The sequence below is a fragment of the Ornithodoros turicata genome, unplaced genomic scaffold, assembly GCF_037126465.1.
Source record: "Ornithodoros turicata isolate Travis unplaced genomic scaffold, ASM3712646v1 Chromosome133, whole genome shotgun sequence".
Taxonomy (NCBI): domain Eukaryota; kingdom Metazoa; phylum Arthropoda; class Arachnida; order Ixodida; family Argasidae; genus Ornithodoros; species Ornithodoros turicata.
Genome location: NW_026999310.1, coordinates 307,707 through 324,463, shown reverse-complemented (window position 1 = coordinate 324,463; position 16,757 = coordinate 307,707). Strand labels below are relative to the sequence as shown.

The 16,757-nt window shown below is 45.5% G+C and overlaps 1 long non-coding RNA gene across 1 annotated transcript in view; it reads right to left on the bottom strand.

Annotated features, from left to right (window-relative positions):
* The window catches only part of LOC135372238 (uncharacterized), a 30,173-nt gene extending 13,801 nt beyond the window's left edge, over positions 1 to 16,372 (bottom strand). The window contains exons 1-2 of the long non-coding RNA XR_010415903.1: positions 16,305 to 16,372; positions 15,950 to 16,241 (exon numbers count right to left, since the gene is read on the bottom strand). This is a non-coding gene — a long non-coding RNA (uncharacterized LOC135372238). The remainder of the gene's footprint in view (positions 1 to 15,949; positions 16,242 to 16,304) is intronic.
* Positions 16,373 to 16,757: the final 385 nt, after the last annotated feature.

Below are 16,757 nucleotides of genomic sequence, written 5' to 3'. Positions count from 1 at the left end.
TATGAAGGCGCCCGGCGGCTACAAATTCAAACGGCGAGACGTGAGAGCGGAGAGGGTGAGAGGCGTGAGTAACAGGTGACAGTTGAGTCATTCCATGTCAAACGTCCAAGACCTTGTCCTCGACCATCCCAGATTCACGCTAAAAAAATTTAGCTTGTTTCTGGCAGTGTCCAAAGTGTCTAGCCAAAATATTTTATGCAAAAAAAATTATCCTGTCCGTGGCGGCCATTTTAAAGTCACGGGTAGACGTAGAACCTACCCTTCTTCGAAAAATTTTAAAAAATCTATTTTTTTCTTTTCTACGCTTGGAACTTGTACAGTGCACTCTGGCATTTGGTGTCCGTTATTTCGTTTCTTCATGGAGTGGCAGACAGCCGAAATCAATACCAAATGACGTGTTTTTCTAGTTATTTTTTGAACAAATAAGGCTTTAATACGGTCAATCGGACGACGTCACCTGATAGTGCTCGGTGTGCTGAACGCAACGGTACGCGATTTAAATTAAAAAACGCGAGACAAATTGTCGAAACAAATTGATGAAATTAGCGAAAATCGCTTTGTCGTGGACATTCAGTCGCGATTTGCATTGTGAGGTGGTCCTAGTAAAAACACGATAGTTATACCATTTGATACAATGACCCAATATCAATCGGATCAGAAAGTAAAGAAAAACACTTTTTGTCTGAAGCGAGAATTTTTTTTTTTTTTTAAGTGAGTGCCTGCGCGCCGCACTGGCAGGCCCTTATCGCAGCGCGGCACCCCGTACGGACAGAGGATCGCCGTCAGCCCCGGCGGTCTACGGAGTATACGTGGGTGTGTACAAGGTCAGCACCTCAGGAAGCGGATTCTGCAGCTTCTTATTGAGAAGAAGGATTACAGCGTCGATGGTCCCACCTTGTCAACGAGGCACATACGTGCAACAGCCAGGGAGCCCTCTCCATGCTGATTAGAATCTGTTGTCTAGTATGACGGTGCAATAAACGGGTGCGAGACTGACAACTGAGGGAACGCCGAGGCCTTGGAACGCCGAGACAGCAGCAGTGCTACGTTCCAGACAGTCCGACATAACGACGAATGATTTCATTGAGATGGCGTCGTCCTCGCACGTGTACACCACTACTGGATGCAGTGTTGCTTGCGTGTTGTCTCAGTGGTACGACAGCGGCGCGTCTTGAACCATGAAGCTGTAATTTTCGGTGAAGTCCATTAGCACGATGGCTTCACCTTTCTGTAGCTTTGACTTGCGCTCCCGCAGGTATTTGGCCTGCTGCTTGCTGATGAAGTGGTGCTGCCCGAGATCCTTCAACATGTCCAGAAGTCTGTCACGAAAGTCTGCTGGTGTGAACAGGATAGTTTCAAGGCGACAGCATGATCCACTTGTCCACTGCTGTGCATGTACATGGTCGACGTTCTCACTATCTAGTTGCGGTGCTTCGTGTAGTAGAGCCTACACAGGGTTGGCTCCAGGACAGTCGGCACGTCGCGATAGTATGCAGTCTTCACACAGACCGTGTGTGTTCCACTTCCCCCGACCAGTACGCAGTGTGTAGGGCGTAGGCTTGCGAAGGATGAAAATCCGCGCTTTAAATCACAATTATTTTGCCGCTCTGCGTACATTTCTCGCAGGTTCACTAGTAGCAAGCGTTTTTGGTGCCCCTGTAGTATATATTTCTTTCCAGGCAGACAATAAGACACCGAGTCATCTTCGTAGAACTTCCTCACGGCCGATTCGACTTCCTCACTGAGGGGGTGACCCCCCTTATTGGGCGGTGTACCCAGGACACCGTTCTCTGCCCTGTTTCGGATTGCTTCCCGCACATGTCGTTCAGACGCGCCGAAAAAGTGCATGGCGGTTTCCCGAGACCCACACCAGGAAGCTTCGTCTGAGTGCTTCAAACCAGAACCACTAGCACGGCGGTTTAACGTCAACTCGAAATTGATGCGAAGGCATGCACAGAAATACACGAAAGAAAGCGAGCCCTCAGTTGTCAGTCTCGCACCCGTTTATTGCACCGTCATACTAGACAACAGATTCTAATCAGCATGGAGAGGGCTCCCTGGCTGTTGCACGTATGTGCCTCGTTGACAAGGTGGGACCATCGACGCTGTAATCCTTCTTCTCAATAAGAAGCTGCAGAATCCGCTTCCTGAGGTGCTGACCTTGTACACACCCACGTATACTCCGTAGACCGCCGGGGCTGACGGCGATCCTCTGTCCGTACGGGGTGCCGCGCTGCGATAAGGGCCTGCCAGTGCGGCGCGCAGGCACTCACTTAAAAAAAAAAAAAATTCTCGCTTCAGACAAAAAGTGTTTTTCTTTACTTTCTGATCCGATTGATATTGGGTCATTGTATCAAATGGTATAACTATCGTGTTTTTACTAGGACCACCTCACAATGCAAATCGCGACTGAATGTCCACGACAAAGCGATTTTCGCTAATTTCATCAATTTGTTTCGACAATTTGTCTCGCGTTTTTTAATTTAAATCGCATACCGTCGCGTTCAGCACACCTAGCACTATCAGGTGACGTCGTCCGATTGACCGTATTAAAGCCTTATGTGTTCAAAAAAGAACTAGAAGAACACGTCATTTGTTTGTTTTGTTTGTTTTTTCGGCTGTCTGCCTCTCCATGAAGAAACGAAATAACGGACACCAAATGCATTACAAATTAAAGTGCCTTGCTTTCAGAGTGCACTGTACAAGTTTCAAGCGTGGAAAAGAAAAAATCAATTTTTTACACTTTTTCGAAGAAGGGTAGGTTCTACGTCTACCCGTGACTTTAAAATGGCCGCAACAGACAGGATATTTTTTTTTTCATAAAATATTTTGGTTGGACACTTTGGACACTGCCAGAAACAAGCTAAATTTTTTTAGCGTGAATCTGGGATTGTCGAGCATAAGGTCTGGGACGTTTGACATGGAATGACTCAGTTGGGAGTTGGACGCTTTGCGGTGAGTTCGTTTTGTCTTCGGTTGCCGTAGGAAGGATCGTCTAACTTCTGTGCAGTATTTGCGTGTCTTTTAGTGCGCTTTCTAAGACAACGCGATGACAATGGTCCCCGCAACACATTGTCGATTTCACGGAAGATTTTTCACAATAAACGGACGGTGAAAGGCCAACCGGACTGCACGTGGTGGTGCCTCTGACGTTCGAAAGAATGAGTGATGACCGTGATGTTATGCTTACTACTAATTAGATGTTTCCATTTTGCAACCTATAAAGAACTCAAAGAGATACAGATTCCGAACGTATGGTGAAGATGAAGGGGGTATATGTCGCGACCTGCATGGAAAACAGGAGTATCATGTGTTATCTTCTCTGAGAAAATAGAAGATGTGTGGTGGCCAACGAAATGAAGTTCTCCCTGAGGTCCGTGAGTGCATCGCACAGTCAGCCAAATGCTTTGTATAGACACAGTGATTGATCGGACTTATACTACGTACACTCTTAAACCCGTACCTTTTATTGTAACTTTTAGAAACATGTAACTTCTATATAGACGTGAATTTCGAGATTTCTTATAGGTTACACCACTGTAACGTATATTTAGAGGTTAAAAGCGACCAAGGTCATGTCTTTACAACACGAATAGAAGTTACATCTCGGAAAAAACAAAAACAGCTTGTTGTAACTTATAAATGTACCCTCTACTCCGACACTGTAACTTCTAAGCGAAATCTCCAACGATAATCTCTTTGTTAGTTTCTTATCGTTTGTTTTCCTTTTGTTTTTCAGCATAATGCCGCGTTTCAGCCTCCCATTTGAGACGACAGTTGCGAATCTACGCTGTTATTTTTTATCTGTTTCAGCGTCATCTATACGTCGACTACATGTTATCAATGCTGTATGAACACAGATTATAAGTTCGCAGTCTGGAATACTGATAGTATGTTTCTTTCTAAAGGGTGGAAAACCATTGTGAATGCCGCAACCACCAAGATTTCCGATTTCGCTGCGTAGCCGAGCGTGGTCTAGGTCTATCCACACTGCGAGCGTCCGTCAAAGCGTCCGTCCGTTAACAAGTGTAATCTGTTTTAATCAGTGGTTTTCCTCGCGTTTATCATAGTATCGTCAGGAACAACGGAAAAGCTAGATGTCGCTTGCAAACAAGGATATTTTCGGTGTTCTCAGGGGAAAGTGCAGTGAGTGCGAAGATTGCAAAGAATATATAACCGAAAACGAACGTCACCACCGCAGCCCTAATTGACACACTTCACACACTGGGTAAGTGTACATTTTGTGCTAGGTACGTGCGTTATTTTGATAGCAAGAGCTCTTAGCGCATGTTTGTTGTGATTATGGCAAGCGTTTTGCGGTCCAGCATATGAAGCCACTAACGCTTGCTACTTTTCAGCTCTTACTTGGTCGCCAAGTCAATAGACCTCTACCTGTTTGTTAACAAATGACGTCATCGTGTTCGACAGCGCCAAGAGTTTGGTAGAGTTGAACTACGTTCAAAGCTAGTGGCGAACAAGGTCATGCCCGAAAGCCACGGTTTTGAGGGGATTACGATGGTCTCTGAAAGGGACGCGACCTTCGGTTCTACTTTTCTTTCAATAGGAGGCAGCAAACAATTCCCAATTCGTGGAACCCAGCTCACCCCTTCCGAGCTGTTTCGGTTTGTGTCTGTCTACCAACGTCATGATGACGTTTCTCGGGTAGAGCTTGATACACCGGCGTGCATTTTGCGAGCTGCGGATATATGCATCGAGATATATAATTCGCAGCTTCCTACTTGTTGTATTCTTACGATATTCTAAGACTCAATCGCGGAGTGAACGCCTTCCCGCATTTATGCTGCTTTATAACTTGTGCATTGTACGGATTTGAATGGTTCCGTAAATGTTGCTCTCATTGCCCAATCTTTTGTTCCCAGGATCCCACATGCAGGTTCACATACTGTCCCCAGCGCAATGCAGTACCTCACAAACTCGTCCCAGAGCGCCTCCAACGCTGATAACGCAGTAAGGTAGTGTCTCCTGCGTTACTGTACACTCATATTCCTCAAGGTTGTGTGCGTTTTATGTAATACTGTATTGCCATTTGCGCTCGCCTCTGCAACACGAGTGTGGAATAAATTTTTTTCTGCTGCAATTCTCCATTTCGTTGGGTCTGTTCAGCTTAGGTCTTGGGTCTGTTCCTCGCACTTTTATGCATTGCTTCTCACTTAGAAGATAGTTCTTTTTTCCACATACATGGTAAAGCGACCATGGTTTCTCCTCACATCAGAATCGCACTTGTGCACAACGTGTCACCTCTCGACAGACTTCTGTTTTTGTAATATACATATGTTCAAGATCTCCTTTTCTGCTGGTTCGTTTTGGTGCCTTGGTGTGTTCTGTAAAGGTCTGTCCATATCCCACGCACAGGGTGTTTGTTTTTATTCGCATCACACCACGCTCATTTGACAGGTGGGTTATGTTAATTTTCGCAAATTAACCCATCCGTAGTTACAAACATTTCCGACATTTCCTGACGTATGTGTTTGTAACTACGGATCGATTAATTAGCAAAAATTCACATAACCCACCTGCCAAATGAGCGCTACTCTGCTGCGAATAAAAATAAACATCCTGTATAAAAAGCCGCACGTTGGCGTAACCTTTACGGGCAGGTGCTGGATTGAAGGCCGTAACCTCTAATTAGTGGGTTTCCTTGTAACTTTTATAAAAGGTACTGCTCAGAGAGTACCTGGTAGCTTCTGAAATAGAGGGTAAAATATTGCGATTTTTTACCCTTTACTAAAGGGTACCGAGTTAAGAGTGTAGTACGTACATATGGAGATGCATTGATTATTTCTTTCTGCTTAGTGTATTCTTTGAGCAGAATAAACAGTATATTCCTTGAGCAATATGTGCATTTCCACGTATTAATTTTTCGATTATGCATTCAGTGGACCGAGCTGCCAATCCTGGACCACTTGCGGAGGGGACCAATGGATCAATTCCACTAGTTGCACTTCAGGTGAATCTGGTTCCACTTTGAAGTGGTCCCAGTCACTAAATGGTCCCACATACAAAGTGGGACCTGTCCAATAAACCACTGTGAAGTGGTCCCACTCCAGACTTTTACCTGGGTACAGTGGGCACTTTGGCTCAGCCACTGATGTTATGCTACACAATGATGATTCCTCATTCCCGAACGCTACCATTTGCAAGTTTCACGTGGTTCAAAATTTTGGTTCGCAGATAGAAGTTGTATCTTCTCAAAATGCGGATTGAGTTAACGCAGATGAGGTAATTGGGATAACCGTTCGTGATGCAAACTTACTGTACATTACTGGGAAAAGGACCACAAATTCCACTCCCTTTTAAACATATTTACACACCACAAAGTATACCAAACGATACACATAGACGAGAATCCCGAGAAAGAAAAAAAAAAAAAAGATATGGGAGCAGATGATCAGTTGGATATCATGGCCCCAGACATACGACGTGCTCTCATTAACCTTACTACCGCAACGTCGTTCAACTTCGTCGTTTTACTTGGTGGGAGAGCGTTGGCCTTGGTTAAATGCTGTTCTGATATTTTCTCCATGTTTGAACTGTCCCAACTGCATCTGACTTGTACACGGTTGTCGTCGCGTGTCTTTTTACCTCTTTTACTGTGATTTTTTTTTACTTTCGGTTATATTGCAGCAGTGATTCTGCTGTGTGCTGCAGTGATTGCTGCAGTGGCAATCTTGGACCCTGCAAGGGTGCTTATTATACTTTCTTTTTGACAAGCAAATACCACTGAGTCCAGACGAGTGCTGCTTTGTAGCGGTTTTGGTAGGCAGGGAAATATGTAGTCCCTTATAGTCAATCTGCTTCTCTTGTTTACCTAATATTAAATGAGAGCGTCACGTGAGTGTCTTGCTCTTTTTGGATGCAGAACACCTTCAGAAAAGCCGTAGGGGGAAAGCTATTTTTCCTGTGGTAAGTTAAAAACTGGCGGTACTAAAATTGTGGCCAGTTTCAATCCAGAAAGTACTGCGGAAATAGTCAGTAGTGCCTTTTATCGCTTGGTTCAGAAAGTGTACCTCGTTTGAAATGAAAATCTAGCCATAAAAGCGAAAAATGAAAAAAAAAAAGCGGGCGAGAAGGAAGGGGAGGTTAAGCTCCTACTCTGTACCGGGGACCAGTCGGGTTCGCACCGCGCTCCGGTAACAATACCCAATTTTGGTTCGATGTGTCCCCGATGTTGCAAAACCGGTACCGGTCTGATGTTGGGCCCCGGTACTATCGTATCTAATACCACTGTCGAAACGAAGTTTTCCTGACGCATTGTGCTGGTTGGGCTGATATAACAGCTGCCTTAGCATGGTACGGTGAAGCATATGTTGTAGAAGCATAATTATTTGGCAATACTACTGCTGATGTTTGATGGTAGTTGCCTCAGCACGAGGGCCGCTGATATTTCGAACAGAGACTGTTCTTCTGGGCATCATCGTCATCATTGGTATGGCAATTAAAGGGTTAGATAACCTCTTAAATACCGTGCCAATGATCCGGACGGTGCCTAGGTGAAACATCGGCGGCTCTCGTCTTCAGGCAATGCCCATAATACTTCTTTATACTGGTTCCCTGGATTTCTAACAGTCTACGTACTGGCTACATGCCACAGCGATGTGACATGTACAGCATGACAAAAGCATATTCATCTCCCTTGGTGTAGCCCAACTGACCCTTAAGATATCAGCTTCCCCTGTCCGAAATAGCAGGGCGCTCATATTCTGAAAAGCAAGTGCTGTGCTGGCAGATCTCAAATCTGAATATACCTTGACAAGGGAAGAGTACGAAAAACAGTTACAGTCACAGCCTCGCGAAATCTCATCTACATGTAACATAGGAAATACGTTCCAAAGTATACCCATAAGCTATACAGATATTCATCTACATTTTAGATTAAATCCAGAAGAATGATTGTATCTCGTGGCTGAGGTTGGAGATGTGCCATTGGAGATAAGGAGGTGCAATAGTAAAATTTATAATTTTCTCATACAATTAAATCATCTGGAGCAGTGGCTGAGCGTAACCTCTCTGCATCCAACCATACCGCGCAGTAATATGTTGAGAGCTGACCAGCCACATTTCATTTCTTTCTTAAATGGGCAATAAAATGCAAAACCAAGTAGTGAACGTCGTTTCATCTCGCGCATCGGTGATTTTAATCCATGCTGCGCGCGCACGCAAGTGCCACGCCATGAAGCAGTCTCTGTAATAAACGTGCGTGTTGCATTGCGGACTGGCGTCGCTGTCCGAAGGATGTGATGATAAATGTTTTCAGTGGAACATTCACGACAACTTCTGTGGGCTACAATGAATCGGTGTCCAAGAATGCAGTAGTGCTCATCGTGCGGCGCATATACGGAACACGTCTACACGGCCACGATAGCAATGCATCATTGGATGCTGCCAACCTTTGCCTCTGGGGCATCCCCTTCGTTGCAGCGAAAGACGGCTCTGTTTTCATTGAGTTTTTCACCTAGGCGGTGGCGCAGTGTGACATATTTTTTTTCTCGCATCAGACAAATTGAAACATCGGCTTTCATTTAAGAGCAAGTTGTTTTTTGCTTTTTCGTTTTCCTTTAAGTCGAACGGAATATAGAACCCTTGTCGAAGGTCCCATCTTGCGCCAACAGCAATACTCATGTAATAATAGCAACAACAGGCACATACTTAAAGCAACAACTGCCTGCAGTTGCGGCATCAAGAGCACCACGCATCAAGGCAGCCCTGTGTAGAAATTAGGTCAAAGGGATGCACCCTTCTGCGCTCAGCCATTTTCTTTTTGGTAGGGGATGTTGCAAAGGCATGTTTGACATCATGAAAATATGTACCCAGACAAAATCGCAGTATTTCAGGGCAGAAAGCAGCATTTATTATTTCTTACTGTGAATGGCATTAGTACATAAGTACAACTTTGGACAGTATAAGTATCAGTATCACTCTCGTAACTGTTTCCATTTCCTGCATGTAATTAAGGCACACTGACAGTCGAAACTTTGATGCTGTCTTACGTGTCTTTTTCTGAGATGCCTTCATATTCTGCACAAGACTTGCAGTTCTAATTCTCCCATCATATTTGTTTTGCCATGCCAATGATGAGGATAGTGCACAGAAAAACATCAGTCAAAATATTGGTAGCCGTCCTAAAGAGGCACTTTCCTTCACATTTCCTAACGAGCTTGATATATTTTCTACCAGTCTACATTTACAGTCTACATTTATGTGCAAATATGTTCATCAGGGAGCAATTGTTTCACTAACTACCCGTTATTGCGGACATATTTTCTGTGGGTTAGATATTGCGTCATTTGCCTCACACTCGTACTGCTCTTGCATTTCAGGGATGCATTATGTTGACCCTCCCCTGTGCACATCTGATGCCCACCTTGGACCAACTGGCTAGGGTGCTAGCCCTCGAAACATTAACCTATTCGGCAAGCAAATGGGAATACTAGGCCCCGCACCTGAATGCGTCGCTGTGAAGTTGAACATGGTGGAGAACTCACAGGGACAAGAACAACAAACACACACAGCGTTCAACTAGCATCTGGTTTATTTGGACAAACACCCCTTGTCCAAATAACTCTGTTGCCAGTTGAATGATCTCTGTGTTTGTTGTCCAAACAGACATGCTCTATTGCTGCACTGTAAATTTATCAAGATGAAGCAAAATTTCAGTCATGCTTTGCTTATCCTTTTATTGTGCAGTTCAATGTATGTCAACACCGCATTACAGAGCTGAAACAAGATATGGACAGCAGGAATGAGACATGTCTCAATATTACACTGCATGACATGAGTTACAACTGGGCTGATCAGGAAAATTTACTTGCAGGTTGTTAGTTTCTAACATGGGGTTGCTGTGGAGCAAAATGATGGAAAGAGCAGTAATTTATACGGAAGGGACCTGCATAAATCGGGATAAGTGTGCGAACACATGTACGCTCATATAATTTTTGTTCTACGAATACAGGCAATCATCTTCAAGCAGCAAGGGGCAAGGACACAAACACGCACAACAACACAACCTACTTCACTATAGCAACTGCATGACAGAATACAGCACAGGTGTTTCTTTTGCTTGAAGAACAATTTAAGAATTTATGCGCAAGATCAGCGCACTCTTCTGGAAAAACTGTCAGCAACTTCTTCAAGTAATATTTTACTTAGTCACCATTCAAGCAGTTGTCATTGTTTCGTTGCGCATGTTCATGTCCCTGTCTCTTCCTGTTGGAGGATGCTCGCTCAATACAAACTACTCCACTTCGCATGTTTGCTCCGAACACAGGCAAGTAGCAAAGCTCACAGTGTTAGCAATATACAGCATTGTAAGAAAAAAATTGGTATCCATAGTAATGTAAGGTTTAATATGCAAATGAAATATGTTGCCCTTCTGAATATGTTAGTACCCTCATATGGCGATGGGAAGAGCAACATCACCAGGTAGCCCAGCTGGTGAACCTTGGACATCTGGGAGAAAAAACAATCCTTAAATCCGCCGTGTCAATTAAAAAGGGTAAAATCAGTGAAATAGACCCTGTGCTATGAAAAACAACCAGGCTAAACGAAGAGGACTCGCTGTTGGGCACGTTGGTGACTATACATGAAGATCCAAAACACAGCGCGAGAAGACACGACGGAAGAAGAGAGGACAGGACAGGCGCTGACTCCAACGAACAGTTTAATAACACAAAAACCAGTACGCAGGCGCACAGCCGCCAACCCAGTCACCCCACCTTGGTCCAAGAGCGCAGACGCTCAGACAGACACAATCACTACCGCCTCGACAACATCCTCCTCTCCCCCGATAACAAAGACACAGAAGTTTGGCTCACACACCTACCGCCTCTATCCCCGATAAAAAACGCTTCAGATAACTCCCGCGCACCCTTATCCCTGCTCCTAGATAGCACAACAATCTGACTAAATAGCGGAGTACACTTGCATTTGGTAACATGCATAGGCAAATGACGCGTGTCCGCACTAGACAAAGACCTTTCATGCTCTCGGGCCCTGTCGTTAACACACCGGCCGGTCTGGCCAATGTACACCCTATCGCATGTGAGCGGGATCTCATAAACTACCCCCACCGCACAGCTAACGTACTGGTGCTGATGGCTCTTGCCACAAGAGACTTTAGGCTTACTACGATCAACTTTCGAACAAAGGCCCGAGAGCTTGCAAGGTGCCGAAAATACCATAGGTACATCGTACCTATTAGCCACTCTTTTCAAATTGTGCGATACTCTGTGCACGTACGGAACAACCATACATCTAGTAGAACCCCTCGCGACTTCCCCCCTAGGTTTCCGCACCTTTCCTTTAACCTTTCGGAGAAGGCCTTCGGCTACACTCGCCAACAGCCTTGTGGGGAATCCAGCAGCACCCAACCTGTCCACCTGGGCCGCGAAACTCTCCAACAAAACGTGCTCACAAGACTTCTTTAAAGCGGATTCCAAGCAGAGCAAAGCAATAGCGCGCTTCACAGTCTTAGATTGGGCCGAGTCAAAAGGCACCAGGTCCTTCTTTGCCCTCGGGTGGAAGGCCCAACACAAGTGATTCTCCCGAACACGGATATTAAGGTCCAAGAACTGTATACGCCCATTCGCCTGTAGCTCTGACGTGAACGACAACCCTTTCCCTCCACAGTGAAATTGCTGTAACACACCACTAACAATATTCTCATAGCAATCATCAGCGCGCCGCCCCACAACAACCAGGAAATCGTCAACGTACCGACAAATTCTAAGCACAGACCCATCATCCAGAACAGATCTCACCCCTCTATCCACCGCGGAAAGAAAAATGTTGCACAAAACCGGCGCAACACACGACCTGATGCAAATACCCCGACGCTGCAAAAACAGCCTATCCTCATGCTGCACTACCGTCGCCCCCAAATAGAACTCCAAAAGAGTCATGAAGTTATCCACGGCAAGCCCAGAAGCATTCTGAAAGGCGATCACACCATTCACCTCAATGCAGTCCCTGACAGCACAAAAGAGTTCCTGGTGAGGCACAGAATAGAATAAATCCACCACGTCCACGGAGAACAGATATCCCACTGATGTCAATCCCTCCAGCAAGCCGATGACCTCACCAGAACCAAGACGCACAAGCCTGAGGTACCGTTCCGGACAATTGTCAGCGAAAAGGGCACTTGGCAGCTCCATGTGAGTCGATTTCTGCTTAAGCACTTGCGGGAGCTTGACTTGGGGGACCCCTTCGTGGTGAGGAGTTCTGGTGAGGTCATCGGCTTGCTGGAGGGATTGACATCAGTGGGATATCTGTTCTCCGTGGACGTGGTGGATTTATTCTATTCTGTGCCTCACAAGGAACTGTTTTGTGCTGTCAGGGACTGCATTGAGGTGAATGGTGTGATCGCCTTTCAGAATGCTTCTGGGCTTGAGGTAGATAACTTCATGACTCTTTTGGAGTTCTATTTGGGGGCGACGGTAGTGCAGCATGAGGATAGGCTGTTTTTGCAGCGTCGGGGTATTTGCATCGGGTCGTGTGTTGCGCCGGTTTTGGTGCGACATTTTTCTTTCCGCGGTGGATAGAGGGGTGAGATCTGTTCTGGATGATGGGTCTGTGCTTAGAATTTGTCGGTACGTTGACGATTCCCTGGTTGTTGTGGGGCGGCGCGCTGATGATTGCTATGAGAATATTGTTAGTGGTGTGTTACAGCAATTTCACTGTGGAGGGAAAGGGTTGTCGTTCACGTCAGAGCTACAGGCGAATGGGCGTATACAGTTCTTGGACCTTAATATCCGTGTTCGGGAGAATCGCTTGTGTTGGGCCTTCCACCCGAAGGCAAAGAAGGACCTGATGCCTTTTGACTCGGCCCAATCTAAGACTGTGCGCTATTGCTTTGCTCTGCTTGGAATCCGCTTTAAAGAAGTCTTGTGAGCACGTTTTGTTGGAGAGTTTCGCGGCCCAGGTGGACAGGTTGGGTGCTGCTGGATTCCCCACAAGGCTGTTGGCGAGTGTAGCCGAAGGCCTTCACCAAAAGGTTAAAGGAAAGGTGCGGAAACCTAGGGGGGAAGTCGCGAGGGGTTCTACTAGATGTATGGTTGTTCCGTACGTGCACAGAGTATCGCACAATTTGAAAAGAGTGGCTAATAGTTACGGTGTACCTATGGTATTTTCGGCACCTTGCAAGCTCTCGGGCCTTTGTTCGAAAGTTGATCGTAGTAAGCCTAAAGTCTCTTGTGGCAAGAGCCATCAGCACCAGTACGTTAGCTGTGCGGTGGGGGTAGTTTATAAGATCCCGCTCACATGCGATAGGGTGTACATTGGCCAGACCGGCCGGTGTGTTAACGACAGGGCCCGAGAGCATGAAAGGTCTTTGTCTAGTGCGGACACGCGTCATTTGCCTATGCATGTTACCAAATGCAAGTGTACTCCGCTATTTAGTCAGATTGTTGTGCTATCTAGGAGCAGAGATAAGGGTGCGCGGGAGTTATCTGAAGCGTTTTTTATCGGGGATAGAGGCGGTAGGTGTGTGAGCCAAACTTCTGTGTCTTTGTTATCGGGGGAGAGGAGGATGTTGTCGAGGCGGTAGTGATTGTGTCTGTCTGAGCGTCTGCGCTCTTGGACCAAGGTGGGGTGACAGGGTTGGCGGCTGTGCGCCTGCGTACTGTTTTTTGTGTTATTAAACTGTTCGTTGGAGTCAGCGCCTGTCCTATCCTCTCTTCTTCCGTCGGGTCTTCTCGCGCTGTGTTTTGGATCTACAGGCTAAACGGTACACAGGATATACCCATGAAGTAACATACAGGGTGTACACGCTAAGTGTGAACAGATTTTTTTAAAATATATCAATCACTTTTTCCGAGATGAAATCAATTGCAATACAGCATATGCTGAAGGGCATTCATTAGGGGAGCATTAACAGACTCCTAGGGCAATGTCTTAATTAACTTTCAGTAATTAACTTTTTAATTATAAAAGCTACGAAGTTGCTCCAATGAGAATATCTGATCTCTTCGGTCACCAGATACCAAAACCGTTTTCAGAACAAAAATCCATTCGGTAGATCGTCTGCAAAAAATTCGTGAAGGAACGCCATTTTTTTCTTTATTTGGTATATTGCGCATCTTCAAAGAAGCGGCTTTCCTTTACCCCCAGTGTGAGAGAGTGAAAGAGCACAGTGCCGCCTCATGCGTCGAAGATTAGCTGTGACTTGCGGAAACAAAACAAAAACACAAATCTATCGGGTGACTCTATCGCGACTGCCCTTATCTTGGGCTGCATTTCCTGTTTTCGTTTAATCTTTTTCCAGGACGCAAGAGGCGATAGTGTGCTCTTTCATCCTCTCGTATTGGGGGCGAAGGAAAGACGCGTCTCTAGAGATGCGCAATGAATAAAATAAAGAAAAAAATGGGGTTCCTTCACGATTTTTTTTGCGGACGATCTATCGAACGGATTTTTGTTCTGAAAACGGCTTTGGTGACCGAAGAGGTTCTCATTGGAGCAACTTCGTAGCTTTTATAATTAAAAAGTTAATTATTGAAAGTTAAGACATTGCCTTAGGAGTATATTAATGCCCCCTAGGGAGTGCCCTTCAGCATATGCTATATTGCAATTGATTTCATCTCGGAAAAAGTGATTGATATATTTTTTGAAAAATCTGTTCACACTTAGCGTGGACACCCTGTATATACATAGTATGCCACCAAAGTGTTTGGTGTATGGCTGTCCTCTTTTAGTGTTCGCCCTGTACTGTTAGCACTTTTACCATTTTCATTATCTTAGTGCAACATAACCAGCAAGATGTTTCACGTAATATAATAAGCTGGATGGGATGGGACTTGTTCAGATGAGATGCTGTTCTGAATCCAGGCAATAAAAAAGTGGGGTGCTAGTTGTGGAGAAACATGCATTTCACGTGAAATACACCACAAAAGGAAATGCTAGACGCAAGATTTGATACGGAATTTGTAGTTTCTTTCACTTTTGCACACCTTAACGCGGTACTGGAATAACTGTACGATTACATCAGCGATGGCTGCGTGATTACTATCTATCGTTTGAAAGTGACAACGGGTGCCCCTCAAAGAAATTGAAAAACACGTTATTGTACCTGTTGTCCCTTCGAGCAGGAAGTTGCAGCCAGTAGCATAGGTCGATGGAAAAACGGATTTTCTGCAATGCGCTAGAACAAGAGCGCTAGCGCAGAGCGTCGCTGCCGTGCCCACTACACGGCAACTAAATGCTCGTGTGCCTCCTCTGACAGCAAAACCATATAGGCCGCTGTTATTTTGAAGTGGGCGTGTGTGAAGCACTCAATCGAGGAACTGCTCGTAACTGACGAACGGCGTGATTATCGCGACCAGTTTCGTCTCCGTATCTCCAATATATAGTGTCGATGCAAAGGATCCGTAGAATAAGCATCACTGTCTTCACCATTGTACTGCATCACTGCTGTCCTCGAGTTAATCTCTGAATAGCGACGACAGGCAACATTAGGTAACAAGTTAGGTAACATTCGCTCGCGTCGAACACGTTGACATCCAAATGCCTTGCAGAGCTTGCAGACGATGGCGGTCCAAAAGCGTACCAGTCCAGATTCTGGAGGCCGCGCCCTAATTGGTACTTAAATAAATAAGTTTCCACGCTTTTTGAGAGAGGGATTAGTGGAATACTCACAACATACGGCGTCTGCTCTTGCCGTGTATTGCATCGCCTAACAGCTGAAAAAGGCCACTATTTCGTGTGGGGTTTTCGATGGAGCGTTCAGCAGTCCACAAGGAATAAAATGACTCTAAAGTTTCGAACTCGCCCGAAACGGATGCGACTGTCACTTAAACGGATTCGCAAACGTGCGCACCAGTCCGTTTGGTTGCATCAAACCTTTATGGATGTGTGAAACAAAAACGTTTTTTCTACTTACGACTCCTCAACATACTCTACTGAGGGCAATGTACGAAAGATAAATTTAAAGGAATCTTACCTCGAAGTTTCCCGTTGAAGCTCGAGTTCTCTATCGCGTCACCAGGTCTAGGCAAGAGGAAACATCTCACTTCGGCGAAGCTGGATCTGATGTTTTCGCGCAGATCGTAGACTTCACGGGGCAGTGTGTGGTTCCTTTCAAGACAAGGGTCAAGCAGCTCTTGTCCTCCTTCCAATCCAAACGGTTTCTCTCCAGGATATTGCCAGTCACGAATAAGAAACAGGAGCTTCTGGAACACTTCCTTGCCCTGGCCCTCCTTACTTCTTGCCATTCTAGCATACTCGGCAAATAGCTGGAAGGAAAACAACCACTTACATACTGCCGGCTGAGGAGACTTAAACACTCTTTCTTTTACTTTATTCCATGTCTTCCTTTTCCCACTTTTGTTCTTATCGTCATACGATTCTGCTCTAGAAGAAATTCCTTTCATTCACCCATCTTCTCGTCGGTGCCACGGGATGTCCACCCCTGAATCATGAGTTATTGCTACTGCTCTTCTTTGTGCGGAACCTCACGTATCGGTGCCACGTTCATATCTGCCAGAGGCATTCGGGTTTCCTTCTGGAAGCAACAGCAACAGGAAAATATACCGTCCATCCGTTTGGGGAACAGCACAACCCTGCGTACTTGCGTACTTCCCTATTGAAAAATACTTCAGAAAATCTTACGAAAGAATTCTCTCAGACCGCTGAGGGAATTTCTATGAGGTTATGAGACTAAATCTTACAAAGTTCTCTCAGAGTTTCTTACAGGGATCCTGTAGGATTCCAGGGAGGCTTTCCTACAGGATTTCTTACAGGCAGTGGCA